Genomic DNA, 22,024 nt, shown 5'->3' with positions numbered 1-22,024 from the left:
TCCCAGCATGCCACAATCCTTCTCCAGGTCCCCACTGCCCGGCAGAGAGCTCTGTAACCCGGAGAGAACCAGGGGCCCCAGAAGGAGAGGAGAACGCCCCTCCAGTCACTTATTTATTTGGTATCAAGTTCCACTCTGCTCCAGAAATTCATTCCATCCGTGCTCGCACTGCTTCTCACGAGTCACCTTCCTGGTCTGATCCTTCTGAAACAGCCCCGATCTCTGCCCCGGTGAAAAGACTCACTTTGTGCTGACGCTAATAACAGACTGGATCCAGCCCCCCCCCCGGAGCGTGAGCTTAGCGGGCCCTGCCATGGGCTGCGGGCATGTTGGCTTTTGGAAGATCAGGTCCCCTCAGTGACTTGCCTATGGGAGCCCCTCAAGGAAAAGCCAAAGGAAATGCTGCTTGGAGGCTCTGTATTTCATACGGGATGTCTACGGCCCGGAACTCTCTGTCATCCGAGACACCCTGGCATTTTGGGGGGCATTCAGCCTGTTGTCCTGGCCAAATTCCAGTTTGGGCAAATCAATCGCGAGGAATTAAATTCATCTCCCATGTTGCTTTAGTAAATGCAACATTTCCTTCCCGTGGGGCGGCGTTAAGTAGCTGCTGCTTTCCGCCGCAGAGAGGCTAAGCTAAGTGACCCCCATATATGTGTGGAAAGGACTCAAGGCAGGTGAAAGGTGAGGCATAAAAAAAAAATCGATCAATACTAATACATGAGCAACAATCACGTACAAAAGAATAATAAACCGCCTCCTGGGTCACACACAATGAAACTCTGGTTTTACCAAGGCCGGGTGGAAGACCCAAAGCCTTTATAAAAGATTCCAGTTTCGATACGAATTCTGGGTGAGAAAGAGATTTGGATCTTGGGGGGAGGGAATCTGGAGTTCTCCATCCTAACGACGATCCTTCCCGGCCTTAGAAACGTCTGACTCTGCCCGTCGAAATCTGCATCGTGCTATTGTTCAATAATACAAGGCTGGATTTTCAACAGAGCTCGGCAGGCTGGGTGCTGAGTGGGTTCTGAGCACTTCCAAAACTCTGTCCGCAAGTGCCAGCGTGGGAGACGCAGGGCGTCGAGCACGTCTGAAAATCCGCCCCTGACCGTGGGCGCAGAGCCCTTGAGGATCTGCCCCATCGCTGATGTTACACCGTTGCAAGGGCTGCAATTCCGAGCCCTACACCCACTCTGCCCTGGGCATAAAAGCCCACACAAGGGGCAGGGCAGCTGAGAACCAGGGCAGCCACTGACCAGGTGAGAGAACTCTCCGGAGATTTTCCCTGGCTGCTCTGGGTGCTGAGAGGTAACAGTCTCGAAAGGCAGAGATGGACTCTACCTGGGTCCACGTTGTTACCGGGCAGCTGGGATTGGCAGAGGGACATATGTGCTCTCAAAGGGTGACTCTGAATCACAACTGCTGGAATACCACATTGCAGATCCAACTGATGCCCCTGGCTGCAAGGGGTCCAGACAATCACCACATGGTGTGCCGAAAAACAGCACCTCTTGTGTCATGTACATAAACGGCTGGAAAAACCCAGGGGCCCCTGTGCAGACAGAGACCAGTAAAACCTCAGTCCCTGCTCAAGTGCCTCTGGGTACGTCTACACGGCAATAAAAAACCTGCGGTTGGCCCAGATCAGCTGACTCGGGCTCCGGGGCTGAAAAATCGTTGTCAAAGGTCAGGCTCGGGCTGGAACCTGAGCTCTGGGATCCTGGGAGGGAGGTGCCGGAGCTCGGACTCCAGCCCGAAGCTAAGAGTCTACGCAGTGATTTTTAGCCCTGCCACCCAAGCCCGAGTCAGCTGACCCCGGTCAGCCCCGGCTGTGCCGCAGCTCTTTCTACCCTCTGTGTCGGACAGCCAGGCTGGCCTTGTGGCTGATCCCAGGACACCTGGGTTCTATCCCCCAGCTCTGCGGTTTCCGTGCTCTGCACCCCATCTGAAAACGAGGGCGAATGAGAGTGCTATCACAGTGGACATCCAGTCTTAGTTCATTAACCTCAGCAGAAGGGCTCTGAGCTCCTTGGATGGATGGGGCTGGGGACGCGATTATTAACTGGGCTGAGAGACAGGAGGTCAGGAGAACCAGCCGTCCCGTTCACAGCTGTTATTAATAGGTCTTTGTGCACTGCTGATGCTGTCTCAGTGGCCTGCCTGGAAGATGCAGGCTTGGATACTGGAAGTTCCTCCGTTCTCTGAATCCGGATCGGGGCTTTGCCGCTTGAGCGAGGACTGCTGGAGCCAGCCTTCTCCCTGGAAGCTCTGGGATCCACAGAGAAACCCAGCTGTGGCTTGCCGGGTGTTGGCCCATGCTCCCTGACCCGGTAGAGCCCTGAGCAGGAGTGCAGGCAGAGGACAGAGCTCTGCAGAGCCATAGAAGCGGCTGTGAAATCATCTCAGAGGAAACAAAACTTGCCAGTCAGCGATCTGGCTAATAGCATATGGGAATTAAGATACCAGAAAATACTTTCTTGTCCCTGCCAGCAGTTTCCCAGGCAGGTGTGTCGGCAACAGCGTGTTTTCCCGGGGAAGGACGACGGATTCATGCCTGTACAAAGCTGATGAGCTGGTTTTTTCCTTTCCTAGTGGCACAGCACAGAGACACAGGCCAGACCGCACCAGGGTGCGACCCACACGCCCCAATGAGGTACCCGCAGCCAACGGGCACCACACAGGGAGCTTCAGGGCCTGGGCCCATCCACATCCCAGCATTTCAACCAGAAACAGACACGCAGGAGCCCTGGGCAGAGAGAAAGTGTTCGCCGTTTGGCTGCACCTGCCATAAACCCCACAGCAGGTCGGAGATGTCTCAGGACGGGCTCTGATCTCTCTGGGCTTTGGGCGGCACCGCAAAAGCCCTGGCTGCAGGAGACATGACTGCGAATGCAACGACGAACAGAACAAGGTGGGTGCTGCAGGTACCCACAGCCGCTCCACTCACCAAGCCTTGGCACAGTCACTGCGGATTCCCTTATTTGTGAGTTGTAATGTTTACACGGCAGGGGGAAGCCTTGCAGGGAAGGAGGATCAGCGCCGAGGAAGCTCTCAGGGAGCCAGGACTCGCATCCGTGAGGGAGCGTGGCCCTGTGCTTACCGGGGGAGAGCAGCTTCAGGCAGTGTTTTACGACTGGGCCGTCCTGTTGTACTCAGCCCAGTTGTTCTCCTGAGGCAAGGCTCTGCCCCTTTCACCAGCACCAGCAGCCTCGCAGCTCGGCACCAGGGAGATGATGCAGAGAGAAACAAAACCGAGCTGCATTCGGCTCCTGCAGAGAGGCAAGACCCCCTGTGGATTCGCTTTATAGGGTCACAGAAAACGTATCGTCACTGAGATATTTAAACTGCATTTTACCATCGGAGAAATTAGAGTCACAGTATTAATTAATCCTCAAAGCACTTTACGAACATTAACTAATTAAGCCTCCCAACCCCTCTGCGAGGTGGGGAAGGTAGCACTGTCCTCGTTTTACAGCTGCAGAAAACGACGTGCACTGAGTTTATGTGACTCACCCAAGGTCATACCGCAAGGCGGAGGCAAAGCTGGGAAGAGAACCCAGGAGTCCTGCAGCCCACTCCTCTTCTACTCCTGGGACCACGTGCCCTCCCAGAGCTCAGAATAGAACCCAGGGGGCCCGACTCCCATGCCTCGGCTTTCATTGTTAATGCCCCCGCCAGAAGAAAGAGTTAAAGTGGATGGCTGGAAGAAACAGGACTAGGGACTGTAATAAAATTCCATGGCAAGGTGCCCGTAAAGTCCAGGCATAACTGCAAGTGATGGCTGTGGCGGCAGGCAGATGGGGCATTAATGACGGGGGCACCTCAGGATGCTTTTTGCAGACACTTTTTAAATTAGCCACTGCAATCCCCCCGGTAGGGTACGTCAGTGTGATGATCCCCATCTTACAGATGGGAAACTGAGTCACAGCAATGAAAGCGACTTGCCCGAAGGCACGTACTGAACTTGTAGGAGTTGGGAATAGAACCCAGGAGTCCTGCCTATCAGCGTGCCCCTGCTGTACCCTCTAGACCCGCCCTGTCCTCGCAGAGCTGGGGATCGAACCCTGGAGTGCTGCCTATCAGCATGCCTGGCTCCCCTCCCAGAGCTAGGGATAGAATGCAGGCGGCCACGCTCCCAATCCCCTCTTCTAGTGCCTCCGAGGACTGATCCCACCCTGGCAGAGGACCCAGAAAACTCAGCACACCCCTGAACTACCAGGCGGAAGGCAATCACGCCCATCAGAAATATACCAGGACGTGTCACTCGCAGCTCTCCTGTCTTGCTGCAACAGGAAGCGTTTGGTACACGCACAAGGAAGTGGCCGTTATCAGCTCTGGGCTCCGCGCTCCTGACCCTTCCTTATTTTATGCTGTTATCCTGTGTCATGTTTGCCTCCCTAGGTGGGTCAGGGACATAACACCAGGAAGGGCCCATTATCCACCCAGGGCAAACAAGTGAGTAATGGAGATAATAAACAGGGCCAATGCCCTGTAGTCCAGAGGGCAATCCAGGATCTCCTACCCCTTCACCGACCTATATCCATCTACACACACTCACCCCCTACGGGAGCACAGAGACCCACTTCTCCACTCCTGCCTGAAACCCCTGCCCAGCAGCGTGCGGTTTTGGCGGCGGAAGCGGGAGAATGTCAGAGAATTAAAATAGAAAATGCCGAGGGGGTTTAGCGAAAGTGAAAATGACCCTGTGCCATGTAACGGCGATTAGGGGCCTGGCCGGATGGTCTCAATCCCGCTGCATCGATCCAGGTAATAGCAGGTAATTGCTCAGCTACAATATCATAAAGCCACTGGAACAACAGTCATAAAGCTCACACGCTCTCACTCGTCTCTACGCGGACGGCAGCGCGGCCCGTAACTCACCGCCGGTGGCAGCCACAGTGGGCCAGGCCTCAGGAGGTTTCACCGCTGCTTCCTCGAGTCCCGCACTGGAGAAGACACCCAAGCGCTCTCCCCACACTGCGGCTCCCACCGCCAGCAAGTTACAGGCCCCGCGTTTCCCAGCCGCGCAGATGAGGCCCCTCTCTCGGTGTTAATGCCAAGGGCACCGCTGAGGACTCGCCCGGGTCCTGCAAAGCACCGAAGGCCCGAGGTCTTCAGGCGCTTCCTTGCTTTGCTGGATCAGGGTCTGTGCACGAACAGAGACCGAGAGGCCTCGTCTGTGCTGGGGAATCCATAGTTCAACTCAGGAGCCGCTGGTCCCTTCCTCCTGACCCCTCTGCATCCCAACCAGGGAGAACTCCAGGCTCTCCACGCTGGCTACCCCTCTGCCCTCCCTCGCTGTGCTGCCCCTGCCCTGCAAACCAGTCTGAGAGCCCTCCCCATCAGCCCGCGACCCTTAGCTCTGCCCCGTCCCCCTCCCCCTGCCCCTGTCACCACAGCCTTCACTGGGCCCCAACCAATGGGGAGACCCCTCCCTCCCCACCCCAGACAGATACACCAAGCTAAATCCCCTCTCCTCCCCTTTAGCTACTGAGGTCTCCTCTCACGTCAGTTTCCCCTTTGTTCCCTCTGTCTACAGGCTGTCCTAAGAGCCATGCAGCCAGCCCCCCAGGCCCCTCTCCTTTCCTGGCTCCGCCATCTCCCCCTCCTATTCCCTTGCCATTTCCAGCAGGCGAGCGATGTTCCCACACCCACCAGGATCCCTGCAAGCTCCCTGAGCTGCTAAGGACACCTCCATCCAGTGGGCTTGGAAAAATAAAGCCCTTTCCCCAGCCCTGAACTGAGATTTCTAGAGCAATTCCCTGGCTTGGCGTGAACAGGACGGGGGCAATCTCTCTCAGCTTCGCTCCCCAGACCTGTAGCTCCCTCCTCTGCCTTTCGGGCCAGATCTCCCAGGCTACACAGCATCCAGAGCGCCGAGGGGGCAGACTGCAGGCCTCGGCCCCCTCTGGAAACCAGGCCCTGTTTCTTTTTGTAAGGCAGGAATCAGATGGGACCAAGAGGGGCTACTGAGCTCTCCCTTTGACACCCCTCTCGGAGACTAGCCGCAACACACGCCAGGGTTGGAGGAGTTCAAAGCCGGTGGCTGAGAATCGCCGTTTCAGGTTTTAATCCGTCGGCTTTATGGTAGTTAGGAGAGAGCACTCAGTCAGTCTGGGCCCCTCAGCCACTGACTTTGAAATCCATCCGCTCCGTGCCCTGCACCTCCCCTCCATTGGATTCCTCACACTTTAACTCCCGCGGTTGCTGCCCTGTTGGGATGCTTAAAAACAAAACAAAAACCCACCTCCCCCCAAACACACTCACACACATAGCACACGCGGTAGCACAGCTGGGCCAACGGCACTTCGCATTCAGCAAATCAATCGACTGACTGAGCTGCTCTCATGGTTCAGCTCATCCGGATTTTTTAAAGCTCCCAGACTGGACCCCGCTTCAGAGATGTTCTCCCACCAACCTCCTCCAGCAAATTCAGCTCCAACCTTAAAAACTGGCAAGCTGAGGCCTTAAAGATCGCCAGGGTGCCTTCCCCGGCACCCGCAAGCCACAACTGCCTCCTTCTGAACGGCTGGGCAGCAGGGGATGTGCTGCCGATATTACAAGGGGCTCCTGCCAAAATTAACCCCCTTTAACCTGTGATGAAGCCCTGGGTGTGAATGGAAGGAGGGCTCTAGTCAACTGTTTCCCAATCAGAAAGCGCTTTCCCCGAACCGCAACCCAGGAGGGGAAGCACCATCACTGAGCAAACAAACTTCTGTCCCAGTGACTTGCTGGGAACGTGGAGACTTTTGCTGGCGAGAAGAATTCTGAGTTCTGGACAGGTGGCTTGCGGAGGAAGGGAAGGGTTACAGAGCCCAAGGGGAGGTGATCCTCCACTCAGGAATTGATTTCAAAGTACTTGACACTTGGTGCAATCTGGCCCATTCCACCCGCTTCAGACCTTTTTTTTTTTTAACAAGGCCCCCGGAGATTAGTTGCCTCCGGCAGCGGGATTTCAACAGTATCCCGTGAAGGAAGGGCAAATAACCAACCCTCTCTGTGTACTGGAAAGCAAGAAGGGAATCACCATCCGCTCCCACACTCCTCTGAGTTGGTGGTAGGATTTTAACAAGGGGCTCCCCAATCCCACTCCCTCCTGTGCATCACAGCTGTCTGCCTAACTGCCACTCTCCACCCCAGAGGTGGCTGCAGGAATCGTCTCTGCACAGCTTGTGTGGTGCTTTGGGACCCTTCCCTTTGGCTCAGGGGAAAGTGCAATTTGCATATTGCCATGCATTTAAAATCACCCCCGGACTTTCACCCCAAAATCCGGCAGATGGAGTTGCAGTGGCTTTGCATTCGCTGCCACAGGTTTGCAATTTTCCAGTCCACCAGCTCCCACCCAGTCCATTCCCAGGGGTGCAGGAAGGGGGAGACCTTCCCCCTGCTTTTCTCCCCAGCCTCTGCCCACTTTGGACAGGGCTTGCTTTACCATCAGCTGCTTCCGACTGTCTAATGAGCACGAAATGTTACAATTTCGCCAATTACTTGGTTCGTTTGTGCTGGTGTAGGAGCCACTTTTTGCGCAGGGAAAATCCCACTGAGCCTTTCTCCGCCTTACAGGAATTTTGCCCCTTTCTGGTTTGGTTTATTTGGTGTGAGACTCACCCTCCTTGGGCCCCAGCCCTCCAAGCAAGATCCTAGTCATTCGCTCCCCGTTTTTCAACCACGCCCGCAAACGTGCCACTGTCCATCCATCCACCCTCCCCAGGATATTCCTACGACTCCGGTCGCTGCCACCACCCACATGTTTTTAGCACAACAATTCACAGAGCAAGACCCGCAGCTGGCGTGAACTGGTGTCACTCCCAGTACGGACAACGGAGCAATGCCGATTTACACCAGCTAAATGTTTTGTTGGGGAAGTTGAAGCCATTAGGAAATACTATCTGTCTAGGCCCTGATGCGTCATAATCAGCATGGGATCAGAGCGTCTGTCATCCCTTTCTTCATAACCCCAATCAGCACAGACAGGTTCCCCCTAAATTCGCCATTTTCCAGCTAGCAGACAAGGCTGAGGGAAGAGCGAAAAATACAATGAAAAGAGATGTATCTGTCTGTTTTCCCCCGGATCCGTGTCACTGCTCGCGGGGCAGTATACTCAGCTGGCCGTGTGCTTCAACATAGCTACGCTGACTCACACCGGGTGAGAATCTGGCCCACATCACAGATATGGGGATAAATAGGGAGACACTTAGGAGCAGGACTAAGTCAGAGGGAAGTTTGAGATTTTGCAAATCTACAGCAGTCAGGGTGCCAAGCCAAAAATAACCCACCAGTGCTGGTTCTCATCCAGGTCCTCTTTGATCCAAACCCCTAAAACGGGGGATACAGGAGTCAGAAAACTGGCTCCGTTTTTGGCCCACTTCAAATCTATGGCCAGATGCCCCCGTGCTGTCGATGGGTGCAGGCCCCGTTGCAGCTATCCTGATTGACACCAACTGGGGAGGTGGCCCAGAATCCAGAGGAAGGTGGGAAGCCAGCTATGGACAAGACCCGATGGCCTCATGCTGTGTCCGGGTGTCAGTTTCGTAACTGGTTCCAGCGCAGAAACAAATCCTAAGTGCAAAACCATACGGCCTGGTGGATTTCACTCTGTCCTGCCGGGGCCCGTCTCTCCCCGTGAGTCCGATTCCTATTCCTTTCACACGTTCCCCGGGCAGCTGGCAGTGCCTCCCAGCCTGTCTGGGGGAGGATTTATGGCCAGGAGAGACCTCTCGCTTAAACGAAATCGCTCCTGCAATGCCATCATTATAAAAACATTAAAACAGTTTGGTCGCCAGCAACCGAGTTCATCTCCTTGCAGCTACACCTGGGCCCATAAATCCCGTCTCTGCAAGCTGGCCGGGTGGGATGATTTATAAGGTGAAACAAATATTAAAAGGTTTAAAAAAAATCAGATGGACGCCTCTCCCCTGCACCCCAAAGGTTAGACTGTAGTAACTGTGCCCTCCTATCCCTTTGGCACATGGGCATTTCCTGGTGACCCTCTGCAATCAGATACCTTCATCCACTAACCGGACAGCCCAGATTCTTGCCTCCAGGATCCAAGAAGGTCCCGTTTACACCATAAAAGGAGGAATGTCGGACGGGTTGGGGAGTTCTAATAAAGCTGAGCCCTGCCGTTGTTAAAACGCACTCGGCCGTGCAGCTTACAGGATCTGTCCCAGGCAGCAGCATGGGAAAATGGGTAAAACACAGTTAGGTCCCAGCTACGCTGACCAACGTTCTAACCACGCCGGAATATGCCCCGTGTTGTAACTGGCTCCCCGGTTTTACAGGGTACATGGGAACCTGAGGCTGCAGGGATCACAGTGGCGGGGAGGGGAGCGTGCTGTTTACAGAGTGCCTTTTTAAAAACCTGTCAGCAATTTTCACCAGCCAGCCTTCTCCCTCCGGCTGGGACGGGTGGAATTCCTGGAGCTGCCGGTGGGGCTACGAGCCCAGTGCTTGCAGCTGGAGATTCCAGCCCCCAGGCAGGCTTTGTGGAGAGAACCGCCGCAGCCCCCCCGGCTCCAGCTTGAATCCCAAATGCTGACGACAGAATCTAGGTCTGGCCAGCGTCTAAACTGTGGGAGGACGTGATACGGAAGAAGACACCTACACCGCTCAGGAAGGACCAACTCTCTGCAGCTGACGCAGCGCTTTGCACTTGGATAGCAACACCCCGCTCCAGCTCGCCACGCGCTTTGCAAACGTTAATTAATTGATTTAGCCTCCTGCGAGGAATCCTCACTTTCACGGTGGGGACACGGAGTAGAAGTGACTTGCCTGAGCTCATGCCCTGAGCTGGGAATAGGACCCTGGAGACCTAACTCGCAGCGCTGTGTCTTTATTAACCAGGCGAGCATCTTTTCTCCTCGCCTGAAAGTCTCACTTTCTGGTTTGGTTAAAAGAGATGATGATGATTTTTAATCAACTTTAAAAAATTCTCTACGGCACAGACACAGGGCCGAGATCCTCAGCTGGTGTCAACTGATGCAGGTCTGTTGTGACCTCTGCCAGCGGAGGATCTGTCCCAGTGGGCGGCTTTCCCTGAAGTTCGTGGTTCGCAGGAAATCTGTGCAAATCAGCCAAGGCCTGGAGTGAAAACGGAAATGAAGGTTCTAGACGGGGCTGGGTACTGTGCTCTGGGGCGTAAAGAGAATTCAGACCAGGCGGAAGCTCAGAACCGCAGCCCATGAGAACCTACCACCCAACAGAGACAGCAGAAAAGGGGGAACAGAGTCCAGTTGGGGTGGGTATAAAAGATCATTATAAAAGAAATGTAAAAAGTGAATGAGAATTCCAACCATGCTGCATCGTCAGGAACTGGTTTATAAAAAAGAAGTGCGAGAGTACACGCAAAATCCAACCCGTATAGCCCGACTTCCCCTATGAACATGCCCCCCCCCATACCACATTCCCATGCTATGGAAACAGACCTACCCTCTATGTCTCTCCATTTACCCCACCCCAACCGCCATCCCGCAATACCCACTAAACTTGTAGGGTCAGTCTCTGCTCGAGAGTTCGCGGCTTATCCAGGACACCGAGATAGGAGACAGGTTTTGACTGGGTTTAACCGGGGTTCCTGTCAAACTGTCTCTAGTGTAGTATGCACAGAGCCAAGAGATGCTACAGTTGGGTCGGGTAGGCAAGGTACCTGACTGCTCCTACAAGGCAGGTAGAGGACCAGGCTCCGGGGTTTTTAAAGGTCCGAATGCCACACGCCTATGTCCGGCACCAGCCAAAGCAGAGAGTGTCAGAACCAGGAATAGCAGAGCTGGATTTAGTTTATGATCCCAGGCAGAGGGCTGTTTGGACCTGGGGTTCTGGTTCAGACGCTTTCAGGCCCAACAGCCGAAAGCCAATTCCAAGTCCAGAGCTGGGTTTGGATTCCACTGCCCTGCGCCAAATAAAAAAGCCAAACTGGGGCTGGCCTGAGAAACAGGTTTAGCTGGCACAGTATTTAAGGGGCGTTCCGGGGGTCCAGTGCTCACCGTTACTCTGCACCGGAACGGCGCTGCTCGGCTCAAAGGGGCTCAGGTATTTACAGACGGTGTCCCAGGAGAGGACGAGCCACAGACAGTGAGAACAGGTGTCTGAATGGAAGCGCTTAAATCATCTGCTTCCAAATGCCAACATCTGAGATGCAGCACAACGGGGCTACAGCTTCATTCCAGATCCCCAGTACTTCACCGCGCCGGGAAAGACACAGGAAGAGAGGGAGTACAGGGTAGGGTCCAGGCACAGGAGAGATGTAATGTTTTCATAACTCCCTCTGTATCAAGGATCTAGAGAGCGGGAGGGAATATATGGACAAACCCAGGAACCTCTCCCGGGGAGAGAAATATAGTGATCCATGCACTCAGATACTGCAGAGGAGAGGGCCAGGAAAGAAAATTATTTTTTTGGTGCGGGGCGGGGGAGACACTCCATTTAGCTGTAAGTCAGGGTACCCTCTAAGTTCGAGGAAACCTGGAATGGAAGGGGGAAGTTTGGGGATTTTCAAGATGGCCTCCGTTCCCCAACGCGTGAGGTTGCCGTCGAGACAACAGAACCGTCAAGATTGGGAATAACAGTCATTTATTTTAATAAAATACCAAAAAAATACCCACTCCTAAGAATTCATCCCCTGTACAAGGCCCCAAACAATGCAGAGCAGAGGGATATTTCACATCCGTGTCTAGGCTGTGTGAGTGCAGGGGCCAGAATCCAGCTCTGGCTGTCAACTCAGTTCCGTTTGACAGGTGAGACCGGCAAGTTCATCCCGGCACCTGCTCACCCTCCGGAAACACTCTCCTCACCCATATCTGGATGGGGGCTAGGATCTAGCCCCCATCCCAAGAGGACCAAAGGAGTTGTGGGGGAGAGAAAAGGAAGGATGGATGAAGGACAGAGACCCAAGGATGGGGCTAGGAACAGAGGGCATCAAGGGGTACATATAATGGAGATATCCCATCTCCTAGAACTGGAAGGGACCTTGAAAGGTCATCAAGTCCAGCCCCCTGCCTTCACTAGCAGGACCAAGTACTGATTTTGCCCCACATCCCCAAGTGGCCCCCTCAAGGATTGAACTCACAACCCTGGGTTTAGCAGGCCAATGCTCAAACCACTGAGCTATCCCTCCCCCCCCAATGGAGGGGAAGACTGTGGGATAGGGAGTGGGGGATGGGGGTGGGGAGGAGAGGAAACACTGGAAGATAAAAATCAACCAAGGGGAGAGGAGAGGAGAAAAAGAGGAGAAACAATAAAACAGGATTAAAAAAGGAAGGGAAATGGAAACACGGCTGCTGAGAAAGCCGGAAGGAGAGAGCCCGTGGCGACGGAGCAGCGCAGGGCAGGGAACACAGACGTTTCTTTCATGAGACAGAGTCCACTTTCCGGGGCATCTAGAGCCAGGATCTCGGGGGCAAAGGCCATTTCCATCAACCGCAAAAACCCTAGGCCGAACTTTGCCATCCCTAAAGCTCGTCTCCTTCAACCCGCGCTTGGGCACTGAGGGAAAAGCACCAGGCTTGTCCCAGAGGTGCTGAGCCCCTCTTGCTCACGCTGGCTTTGATGGGGTCAGCAGGAGCCCAGCACCGCTGGAAAAAAAACCCCAAACCAGGCCACTTTGAGTCAAGTGCCTAACATGGGGATTTACGGCCCCTGACTTTCAGCAGCCGGTTTGAAATCGTCCTCCGCTTTGGGGCACAATCTGGAGAGGGGCTGCGTGCCCCCAGCTCCCACCGAACTGCAGGCTGTTGCACCGCCAGGGCCATCTCCAGGCATCTCTTAACAAGCAGGTGCTTGGGGCAGCCAAGGGAGAGGGGCGGCACCTGCGGCAATTCGGGGGCGGCAGGTCCCTCACTCCCTCTTGGAGCGAAGGACCTGCCGCCGAACTGCCGGTGCCGATCGCGGCTTTTTTTTTTTTTTTTCCAATTGCCGCCGCCGATCGTGATCGCGGCTTTTTTTTTTTGCTGGCAGAAATGCTGGAGCTGACCCTGTGCGCCGCCCATGCTCAGATTCTCAGATAGGGAAGGGGATGCAAGACCCCCTCTCCGAACCCAACCCGCCACATTAGGTGCTAGGGATTCCACACACACACACACACACACAATTTTCTCAAGTTGGGTGAGGAGCGGAGGCCCAGTTCCGACCCGAGCGCTCACCTAGGACCAGACGGCCAAACCCAAGTGCATGGTTTAGACTTCGCACGCTCAGAGACTAACAACTATATACAGGGGAGAAACACACTCGACATTTAACCCAACACAGGCCTAGCTAGGTCCTGCACCCACCGGACTCAATACCCCAGCCTAGGATCTAGCAAAACTCTGCGCTGAGCGGCACCAGCAGCCCGGCTCGCCCCAGCGCACGGTGCCGATTGCAATCCGGCCAGCGCTGTAAATAAGTCCAGCTAAGAGGCTTAGCCTGCATTTGCTGCCACGCTGCTAATCATGTAATTACGCTCACCCCGCGCCCGGATCGGTTCAGGATTTTGGGGCGCTTTGCTCTAGTTGGTTTCTGATCTGGCCGTGAATCGCCAGCCTCATTATTACGGGCGAATGCACAACGCTCTCGACTGCATTTCGGAATCACAGCTGCCGGAACAAGAAGGTGTTTTAGGGCGAGATCCCCAGCAGATGTAAATCAGCATCACTCCACTGAAACCAACGGGCCAAATCCCCAGCGGGAATAGATGGTGTAGCTGCACTGAAGTCTATGGAGCTACGCCAATCCACACCAGCTGAGGATCAGGTCCTTGGTTTTTCAGTGGACCAGGGAAGGGAGATTTAGATTTATTTTCAAGTAGTAACTTCAGAGGGAAAACTTTTCCAATTTGTACCATTTCCCTCAGCAGTGTTACCTGTCCCCTCTGTGGTCCAGTCGCTTGGTCGCAGCCCCTTGGGTCCGTGAGGCAGCACCGCAAATGAACCACGTAGAGAAAACTCGCAGATGGAGAATTAGAGGTGACTCAGAGGATGGGACCCAGGGCCCTTGTGAGGCAAAATAAATGGCTCAGATTTATAAAAACACATCGTCCTGCAAAACTAAAGTCCCGCGACCAGTCATGAAATGAATCTCTTATGCTAATGAACAGAGGGGACGGGTCCGATGCATGTGTTTGAAAAACAAATCACAATGTAACGTGGGGGAAATAGAGGTTGAAAACTGTTTAAATAAAAATGTTTAGGGGGGTTCTCAATGGGGAGAAAGAAAGAAAGGCTATAGGTTTATTTGATAATTTCATCAGTGAGGGCGAAAAACTTTTTAGAGAGACAATGTGAGGGGCGGTAATATCTTTTTGTTGCACTATCTTCTGCTGGTGGAAGAGATACGCTTTCAAGCTACACAGCACTCTTCTTAAGGCCACTTTTTAGTAAGTTTTTAAAAACTTTTTTCAATTTACAAACTTTTAAAATAATTTGAAATAAAACTGTCCCTGATTCTATAGCTATAAGTAGCTATACACTTATTGCGATAGGTATACAGGCACACACACATTTCTATACATAGACAGGCACATACAGTAATACAAATACACACATGTACATATATTACCAGAGATATGTGTGCACACATGGGGCCTGATTCTGTTTCACCCCTTTTGCACTAGTGTAAATAACTGCAAGAAGATACAGGGCAGCCAAGAGTCAGGCCGTAGTGATGTGGTTTTATGCACACACACACATACACACACAGATGTGCACACACACACACAAATGTGCACGCACACACGTGCACGCACAAAGATGTACACGCACACACGCACACACGCGCGCACACATATATACACATTTTAAAGCTTTTTCCTCCCATGCCATCACCAGATCAGCGTCAATTGTCACTTCAAAAGAGGAAAGCCATCAGCCCCAAATTCAAACAGCCCTCTTAACTTCCCCACCCCAACCCCCCCCCCCCCCGGCAGCTTTTGCTCTGCTTACTCCAAAATACCAAGCATTCCTGTGGGGCGCTGCCCCGTTTTTTTTTCCACTCAATTTCCTTCCTGAATCCGTGGGAGATAAATCCGTTCCGAGCCCTTTGCTGAGGCAGGCGGCCGGAACAGCAAATCCAACAGTGCCAGGTTTAATAAGAATCCTGATCTAGAAACCAGATAATAATTGGGATTATCGAGCTGGCTGGGAAACAGCTTCCCCTGCTCCTGATATCTCTTGGTTTTTTGGCAGCTGGCTTAGTTGAATAGCTTAGGCATCTCCACGCCAACCCTAGCTGTGAGGCTCACGGGGAGAGACACCTCATTGGTACCTAAGGCTAGGGTAGGCTTGGTTTTTCACTGATTCAGTCCCTTCCTTCTCCTCCCACAATCTCAAGGTCACAAGGCTAAACCCCCAGTTAAACTGCCCAGCACTGGATGTTTCCTAAGCCCCCAAACTCACCGGTCTAAGCAGGGTGAGCAGAATGGCCACAATCTATACACGGCATGATTGGGTTCTTTATCGACCTCTCTATCCCAGGTTGGGGTGTGGGGGTTGCAGGGCAGAATGAATCAAAGGAACCTATTTGGCCACTTCCTTTCAAAATCACGCACGGGAGAGTTTCTTTTACAAAGATAAACGCATCTGGGGGAAAGGAGCTAAAAGTACACAGGACTCCTGCCTTCTATGCCCGAGCAGGGTTCTGAAGAGCTCTCGGCAGAGCTGGGGGGGGGGGGGGGGAGGTTTGTCCATAGGGAGGAAATCTACGTTTCCCCGTGCTATGAAATACCTAGTCTCCCAGCTCAATGTGCCGCAACTCCCGCACCGGGGAATCTATCGTGACTCCTCGGTCGCTCTGTGTTTTCTCTGTGCTTCGTACTATGGTTTGATAAGTATATTACGATGCACTAGTCACCTTGGTCTATGGCTCAAAGACCTTTATGTGGCTGCCTGTTCTACACCCAACCCATCCCGCTAGGAATTTCACAGGCAGATCGGCGAGATGGAACGTAGATCCTGAAAAGCCCTGCATATTCCCCCCAAGAATCCTCCACGTCCGCACCTCCCACAGATCAGGAGACACCATTCTACCCCCCAACCGCCTCCTGCAACACACATACACGAGTTCCTTTGACTTCAGAAATCTCAACCACAGAAATAATTCCATTGCGGTTGGATTTGGTGTGGGGCATGAGGGCTGGCGGCTTTTCTCAGCAGAAACGGGATTGAAAAGAGAAAGAACTGGGATTTTCCAAGTTCTCTACCAGGTCAGGTTTGGTGGATTTTATTTCACTGCAAACATAAATAGGGCTTTAAAAAAATATCCCAATCCAGCCTAAATAAAAACCCACTAGAAAGCACAGTAAGAAATCTCACTTGGCAGCCAAATTTTCTGGACCGATCGATCAGAAATATTTGGATTCGTTGTCCAAACTCTTTGTCTATTTCCTAGCACATGGGGAGGTTTTTACTGGGGTCTGTTTTGCTCCTCACAGAATGTTAAAGAGCAAATAAGATGATACAAATATTTTTAGCCCTTGTGCAAAAATCCTACAACATTTGGTTTCAAATTTGTTGAGAAACAGCAAATATTCTCTCTGAAATGAGACTGGACAATGCTCTAATAAAACGCATTTAGGAGACAATTCTGACGCATCACAAGGGAGAACCGACCAAACAATCTAATAGGTCTTTTCCATCTCTGATTGTTACGAATCAGCCTTGCCATTTATATGCCTTTGGTACAGATCCTGCAATAACAGAAGCAGCTGATCTCGGACCCCCTAGAAAATAAAACCATAAAATTCAAAGACGGGGATTTTTGTTTTGTAAAAAAATCAGAAATAAAAAGGTTTCATCCTTGGGGGAGAGGGAGTTTGGGAGGTTGTTAACCAAGGACTGAAAAGAACGCTCTCTTCCTCAAATAAAAAGTACTGGAGTCGTGAACAATGGGCCTAAATGCTCCAGCTTACAGGAATACTAGTGCAGCATTCGGCGGAAATAACCTTCATATTTATATATGGGCTCCAGTGGGTACAGCGTGTTGTCAATTTCATAGTGTAAACCAGGCAGAATCTTGAGTATAAGCGGAAGCCTGAGCTGTTCCGAAGGGCTTTCTGGAGCGCCCGGAACATTGCCCTTCAACACCGTACACCTCCGAGTCCCTGCTGTACCACACCCGAGCGCAAACCCGGGCCGGGGGAAAAAAGAATTTAGAGGGGCAGAAAAAAATCGGCGCATCGAGTGGAGCAAACATGCTGAAAGAGACGAAGGCTGCCTGACTCTGGGGAACGGCACCTGCTTGGAGGAGCGGGGAGTTTTCAGCAACTGAAGTTTGGGGGGGACTTTGCTAACACTGTTCCTGAAAGAGCATCACAGGGCAGGGAAGGACGGGGATCCTGTCTGTAAGTGGCACCGCGCCCTGTCTCGTCTGGCATGTCGGGGAGATACATGGTGCTGGAACGCCAATCTTGGTGGGGTGGGGGATAAAAAGTCTTCATTTCCATTCTCCCACTGCATCCCACCTCCCTCGATTAACAACCTGAAGGGAAACGTCAAACTAACTATGAGCAGAGCTGGGAAAGGAAAGCCCAGATCTTGCCGGCCCCGATGTTGATTTGGCTTCACTGGAGGCCGTGAGACGTCAAATCACTCTCCAGGATCAATACAGCCAGCGATGCTGAGCGCCCTGCTTCCCGGCATCGATATCCGCTCACGGCCAATGGCGCAGGAGCTGGGTGCGCCAAACTTTCAGGGGGACTTTTGGACAGCACCAGGTAAACCCAAGGAACTGGGGATCCTCCTTGCCGCCCAAGGGCCTCTGGACTTGGGATCCCTGTTACAGGGTCAGAAAGGCCTGTCCAACTCAGCAGCTCTGCCTTCCCCTGCCCCCACCCCACCCCATCTCCCATGGGTGCATTCATTAACATGCGAACTGGGGAAAGATCAAATGCACACCAGGTTCCCCCCTCCCCCGCCGCACACCCTTCCCTGCTGCAGAATTCTGTCAGATCCACATGCAGCAAGACTCTCCTTTACCTCCCCTGGCCCTCCACCCATCTCCGCGAGGCTGCCCATCACCGGGCAAGCGTCAGCGGTGGGAAATGCTCCCCCAGTCCATCTCCTACCCAAGGGCCTGGGGGAGGTCAGGGCTGTCCCATCACTCCAGTGCTCCGTCCAGCCTACAGCCAGATCCTGCGCTGGCATAAACTGGCCTGGCTCCATTGATTTCAGCAGAGCTTTGCCGATTTAAACCAGCTGGTGATGTGGCCCTTCAACGGACCAGGCCACAAGCCCCTGAGATTCCCATCAACCCCAGATTAGGGCCTAAATCTGGTCTCGCTGACACTGGTGTAATTCCACTGCTGTAAACAGGGTCGTTCCTGATTTACATTGGGCTGACTGAGAGTAGGGTCAGGGCCAGGAGAGGCAAGGTGCACCCTCCGCACATCCCGACCGCAGCACCAGGAGCTACCCACGCTGTGCAGGGGAATAAAAAGTCATTCCCCATCTTAGTTATTATCCTAGAAAGTCAATTTCCGCCCTTTATTTTTCCATTGTTGTTGCTTGGACTCCTTCCACCCCACGTCTGAAGTTTCGGAGCCTCCTACCCGCCCCCGCCCCCAGACCGGGGCGCAGCAGGACACAAAGGCCAGCTTCAATCAGACCAGGAGGTGGGTGGGGAAGGGGGGTGGATTCCGAACTCGCTTTGGAGAGGACCCTTCTTCTCATCAGGTCTGCCAAGCTTCAACCCTGTCCGCCTCGCCAGCTGATTCAGAGAGAGAGGAGCTGCGTGAGCCGCGACAGGGTGCCCGCTCCCAAACCCCCGCCGCCAGAACCAGCTGTGGAGAGAGGAGTCGGTCTGAACATACCCGAGGTTTGCCCTTCCACACCCAGTGAGCAGAGAGACGGGGACTCTCCTTCCGCCACTCTGGCCAGACACTTTATTCTATGGCTAGTAAGCAGCATCGCTGCGCGCTAGCCATCTCTTTCCCATGAGTGCCAGCCCTTTTCCTGGAGCAGCACAGGGGAGACCCCTGGGCACAGTGGAGGGCAGCATGCTTCGGACTCCGGGAACTCGGTACATTTGCTGGCAGAAATATACCACCCTGGCCCTGATCCTGCCTCCTTTGCTGGCGCAAGTCGCATCATTGAAAACAAAGGCCCCCATCCACCTCCCATCAAAGTCAATGGACAACACCTGCGTTCCCTGGTTGTGGGATCAGGCCCCCTTGGCTGTTTTTTTTAAAAGACAGTGGGCCATACCCAATTCAAACCACTTGGGAGCTTCGGTGGCTCGATCCAGCTCCGCGTGGCTAGTTATGGGGTGAAAGGAACACGGCAAATATTAAAAACCTTATTTCGTTCTTGCCCTCTTCCCTTTAACAAGAGTGAAACAGCTAAGAAACTGGTTCAAATACCCAAGCTAAATATTATACACAGAGAGAACGTGCGTTCTCGCCATGTACTGCGGAACCGTCTAATAGCAAAGCCTTTATTTCACACACAACCATGTTGCCCTATACAAAAATTATCCCATAACCCTGCTCCCTCAGGACTCTCAGCGACTGATTCTACTTCCCTATCAACGGAGCTCTGCTCCGGCCACAGCCCTACTTGATCTTCCCATGCCAGGACGGCTCGGCTCGGTGACTTCAACCAAAGCAGGGTTGGGTTGAGTTGACTTCGACCGACAGATCGCAGGAGGATTTGCACTGATGTGTGAGGCTGCTGTAAGCAAGTTATTATCATTGCTAGTAGTTATTTATCTCACCGTAGTGCCAAGGCCCCAGCTGTGTTAGGCGTTGTACAATCTGCTTAGAACGTCCTGGGCAGCTGCACATATGAATGAAAATGGATCGTTTTAAAATGATCATCCTCGATAGTGATATATACAAATGATGACCATTGACAATGTTATTTTCCTCGTTGCGGATCCAGTCTGTCCTAGATTCTTAAGGCCAGAAGGGATTGTTAGCAACATCTAGTCCGACCTCCCGCGTAACCCAGGCCAATCTCAACCCGTGATTCCTGCACAAGTTTTCTGAAACCCACTTTGGAGCTGAGAAGTTAAAACCAAAAAAATTACCTAGTTCAAGGCCCAGGACGTGACTTATCGCCAAGTTGTTCCCCTTGTTCCCCTCTGAGAAGCACTGGGAGCACAGAGCATACAGCGGAAGCACCACGGCTATTTTAACTAGTCTGGGGTGCGAAGCTTTTCAGTCCTGGATCGGTGCAAAATTAAACCCCTACTTTTTAATGACGAAGGGCGTGATCCTGGGGGGGTGAAGCACAACCCTCTTTGACTTTCAACAGGGAGTCCAACTGAGCCCCCCAACCCTCCCCTGGCATCCCTCTATAGATCACTCCCGGCCTGCCATGCTTTCTTTCCAGACACACAGTTTGCCCTCAACTCACACGCCTGAAAAAAAAAAAAACCCACCATAGCACCCCCTTCCATTCGGCTCTGGCTTTGAGCAAGGAGGTTCATTAAGAGCTAATTAGCCCTCGAACAATGGGAAGCTGTTTAGCAGCCTGGCAGCGACAGCATCAACAACCAAAGGGGAGAAATAAATAAATAACTGAAGTCACTTTTAACACCTACTAATAAATGCTGATTAACTGTCTGGATGGAGCTGGGATGACTCAGAGCAAAGGAAGCAGGCCAGGGGCAGTGCACGCAATAAAACCTATCCATTACTGTAACACAATTCCTCTTTCTTTCTTCCTTCTTTCTTTCATGGGTTCTGGCCTATGCTAGACTTTTTCCTTAAGATTTCCTACCCGCCGCAACCACAGCATAGAGCATTACAACGGCCAGGCCACCCCTGCCCCGTGCTGCCCTGGTGGGAGTGCCACGGGGGGAGATTTTAAGAGGAGGCGCGGCCTTTGGGAGCAGACCTTTCCGGACTGGCCTTTCCATACTCCACTCCGCTGGCAAACACGCAGCTGAAGAGTTCAGAGTTCTCCACCCCAGCCCATAGTGAAGCCCAACACCTGCTCAGAGAATGTCACTGATTTTAGAGACGCTCCACAAATTCATCTATTAAATACCAGCGTGTCACAGGCGGCGGGAGAATTCTGCCTTCTCTCTCTCCCCATGTTGGTACATTTGGACCTTACCTCCCTAGCTGCGTCTGCACGGTGCCAGACAGCACCCAAGCAGCAAGGCGCTTGAATGTGCAGGATCAGCTACGCGACGCTGCCATTATATTAGTATTTTACATTTCTAGAAGCGCCTCTCATCCCCTCACCCAAGAAGGCACAAAAGGCTGTGGGGGAGGGTTGGGAGGTGGGTTTGGTTTGTTTTTTAACAAGCCACGGGCACATGAGACTGGTGGAACTCAGGGCTTGGAATGCGGCTGCCTCTGGGGTGAGACGCGATGAGCTCAAAAATGTTAAAACACTCCTCAGTGCTGAGGGTGACAATGCTCAGATGTGATCGCCTGCCAAAAGATTCATTTAATTCTGCTGGCGGGAGGCAGTCCCTAAAAACCTGCTTTACTCCCAATGCAAAAGAGCCAACATTTTCATCTTCGGAGACCAACGGCTGTTTTATACAACATACTATTTCTAGAACCATATACGTGTGTGGGAAAGTATCACCTATATAGAGAAACATAGATACGATGTGTGCCTATAGACAGACAGTTATACATATGTGTTATACATATTACAGATACGTATAGATGTATGTGTGCCTATAGATAAGTGTGTGTGCATTATATATACATACATGTGTGTATATTATATATAAATATAGAGATGTGTGTGCACCTATAGATAACTATAAATGTGTATATATTATATATCAATGCCTATAGATTATATGTGTGTGTGTGTATTGTTTATAGATGTAGAATATACATGTGTCTGAGATATAAAGCCCTCATGTCTCAATTCAAAGTGGCTTTTTCCCCACCGTTCCCACTCCAGCTCCTTTCCCTATTGCTTTGCGCTAAGACCGGGTGGATGGCTTAGAGGATTTAACGTGTGGAGTGCATAGGTGAGTAGTGAACCTGCAAACAGTTTCGCTCCACCTCAAACCTCCGAGCTCCAGCCTTATATTAGGATTCTGTGCGTAGCCAGCATCTGGATACCAAATGTGCAACCAGTGG

The 22,024-nt window shown here is 52.5% G+C and overlaps 1 protein-coding gene across 1 annotated transcript in view; it reads right to left on the bottom strand.

The window, feature by feature from the left end:
* EFNA2 (ephrin A2) overlaps positions 1-22,024 on the bottom strand; it is a 149,857-nt gene that overhangs the window by 118,816 nt on the left and 9,017 nt on the right. The window lies entirely within an intron of this gene.

Source organism: Malaclemys terrapin, chromosome 24, assembly GCF_027887155.1.
Source record: "Malaclemys terrapin pileata isolate rMalTer1 chromosome 24, rMalTer1.hap1, whole genome shotgun sequence".
NCBI lineage: Eukaryota > Metazoa > Chordata > Testudines > Emydidae > Malaclemys > Malaclemys terrapin.
Note: the sequence above shows the minus strand (reverse complement) of the source record. Positions and strands in the feature narration are given on the sequence as shown.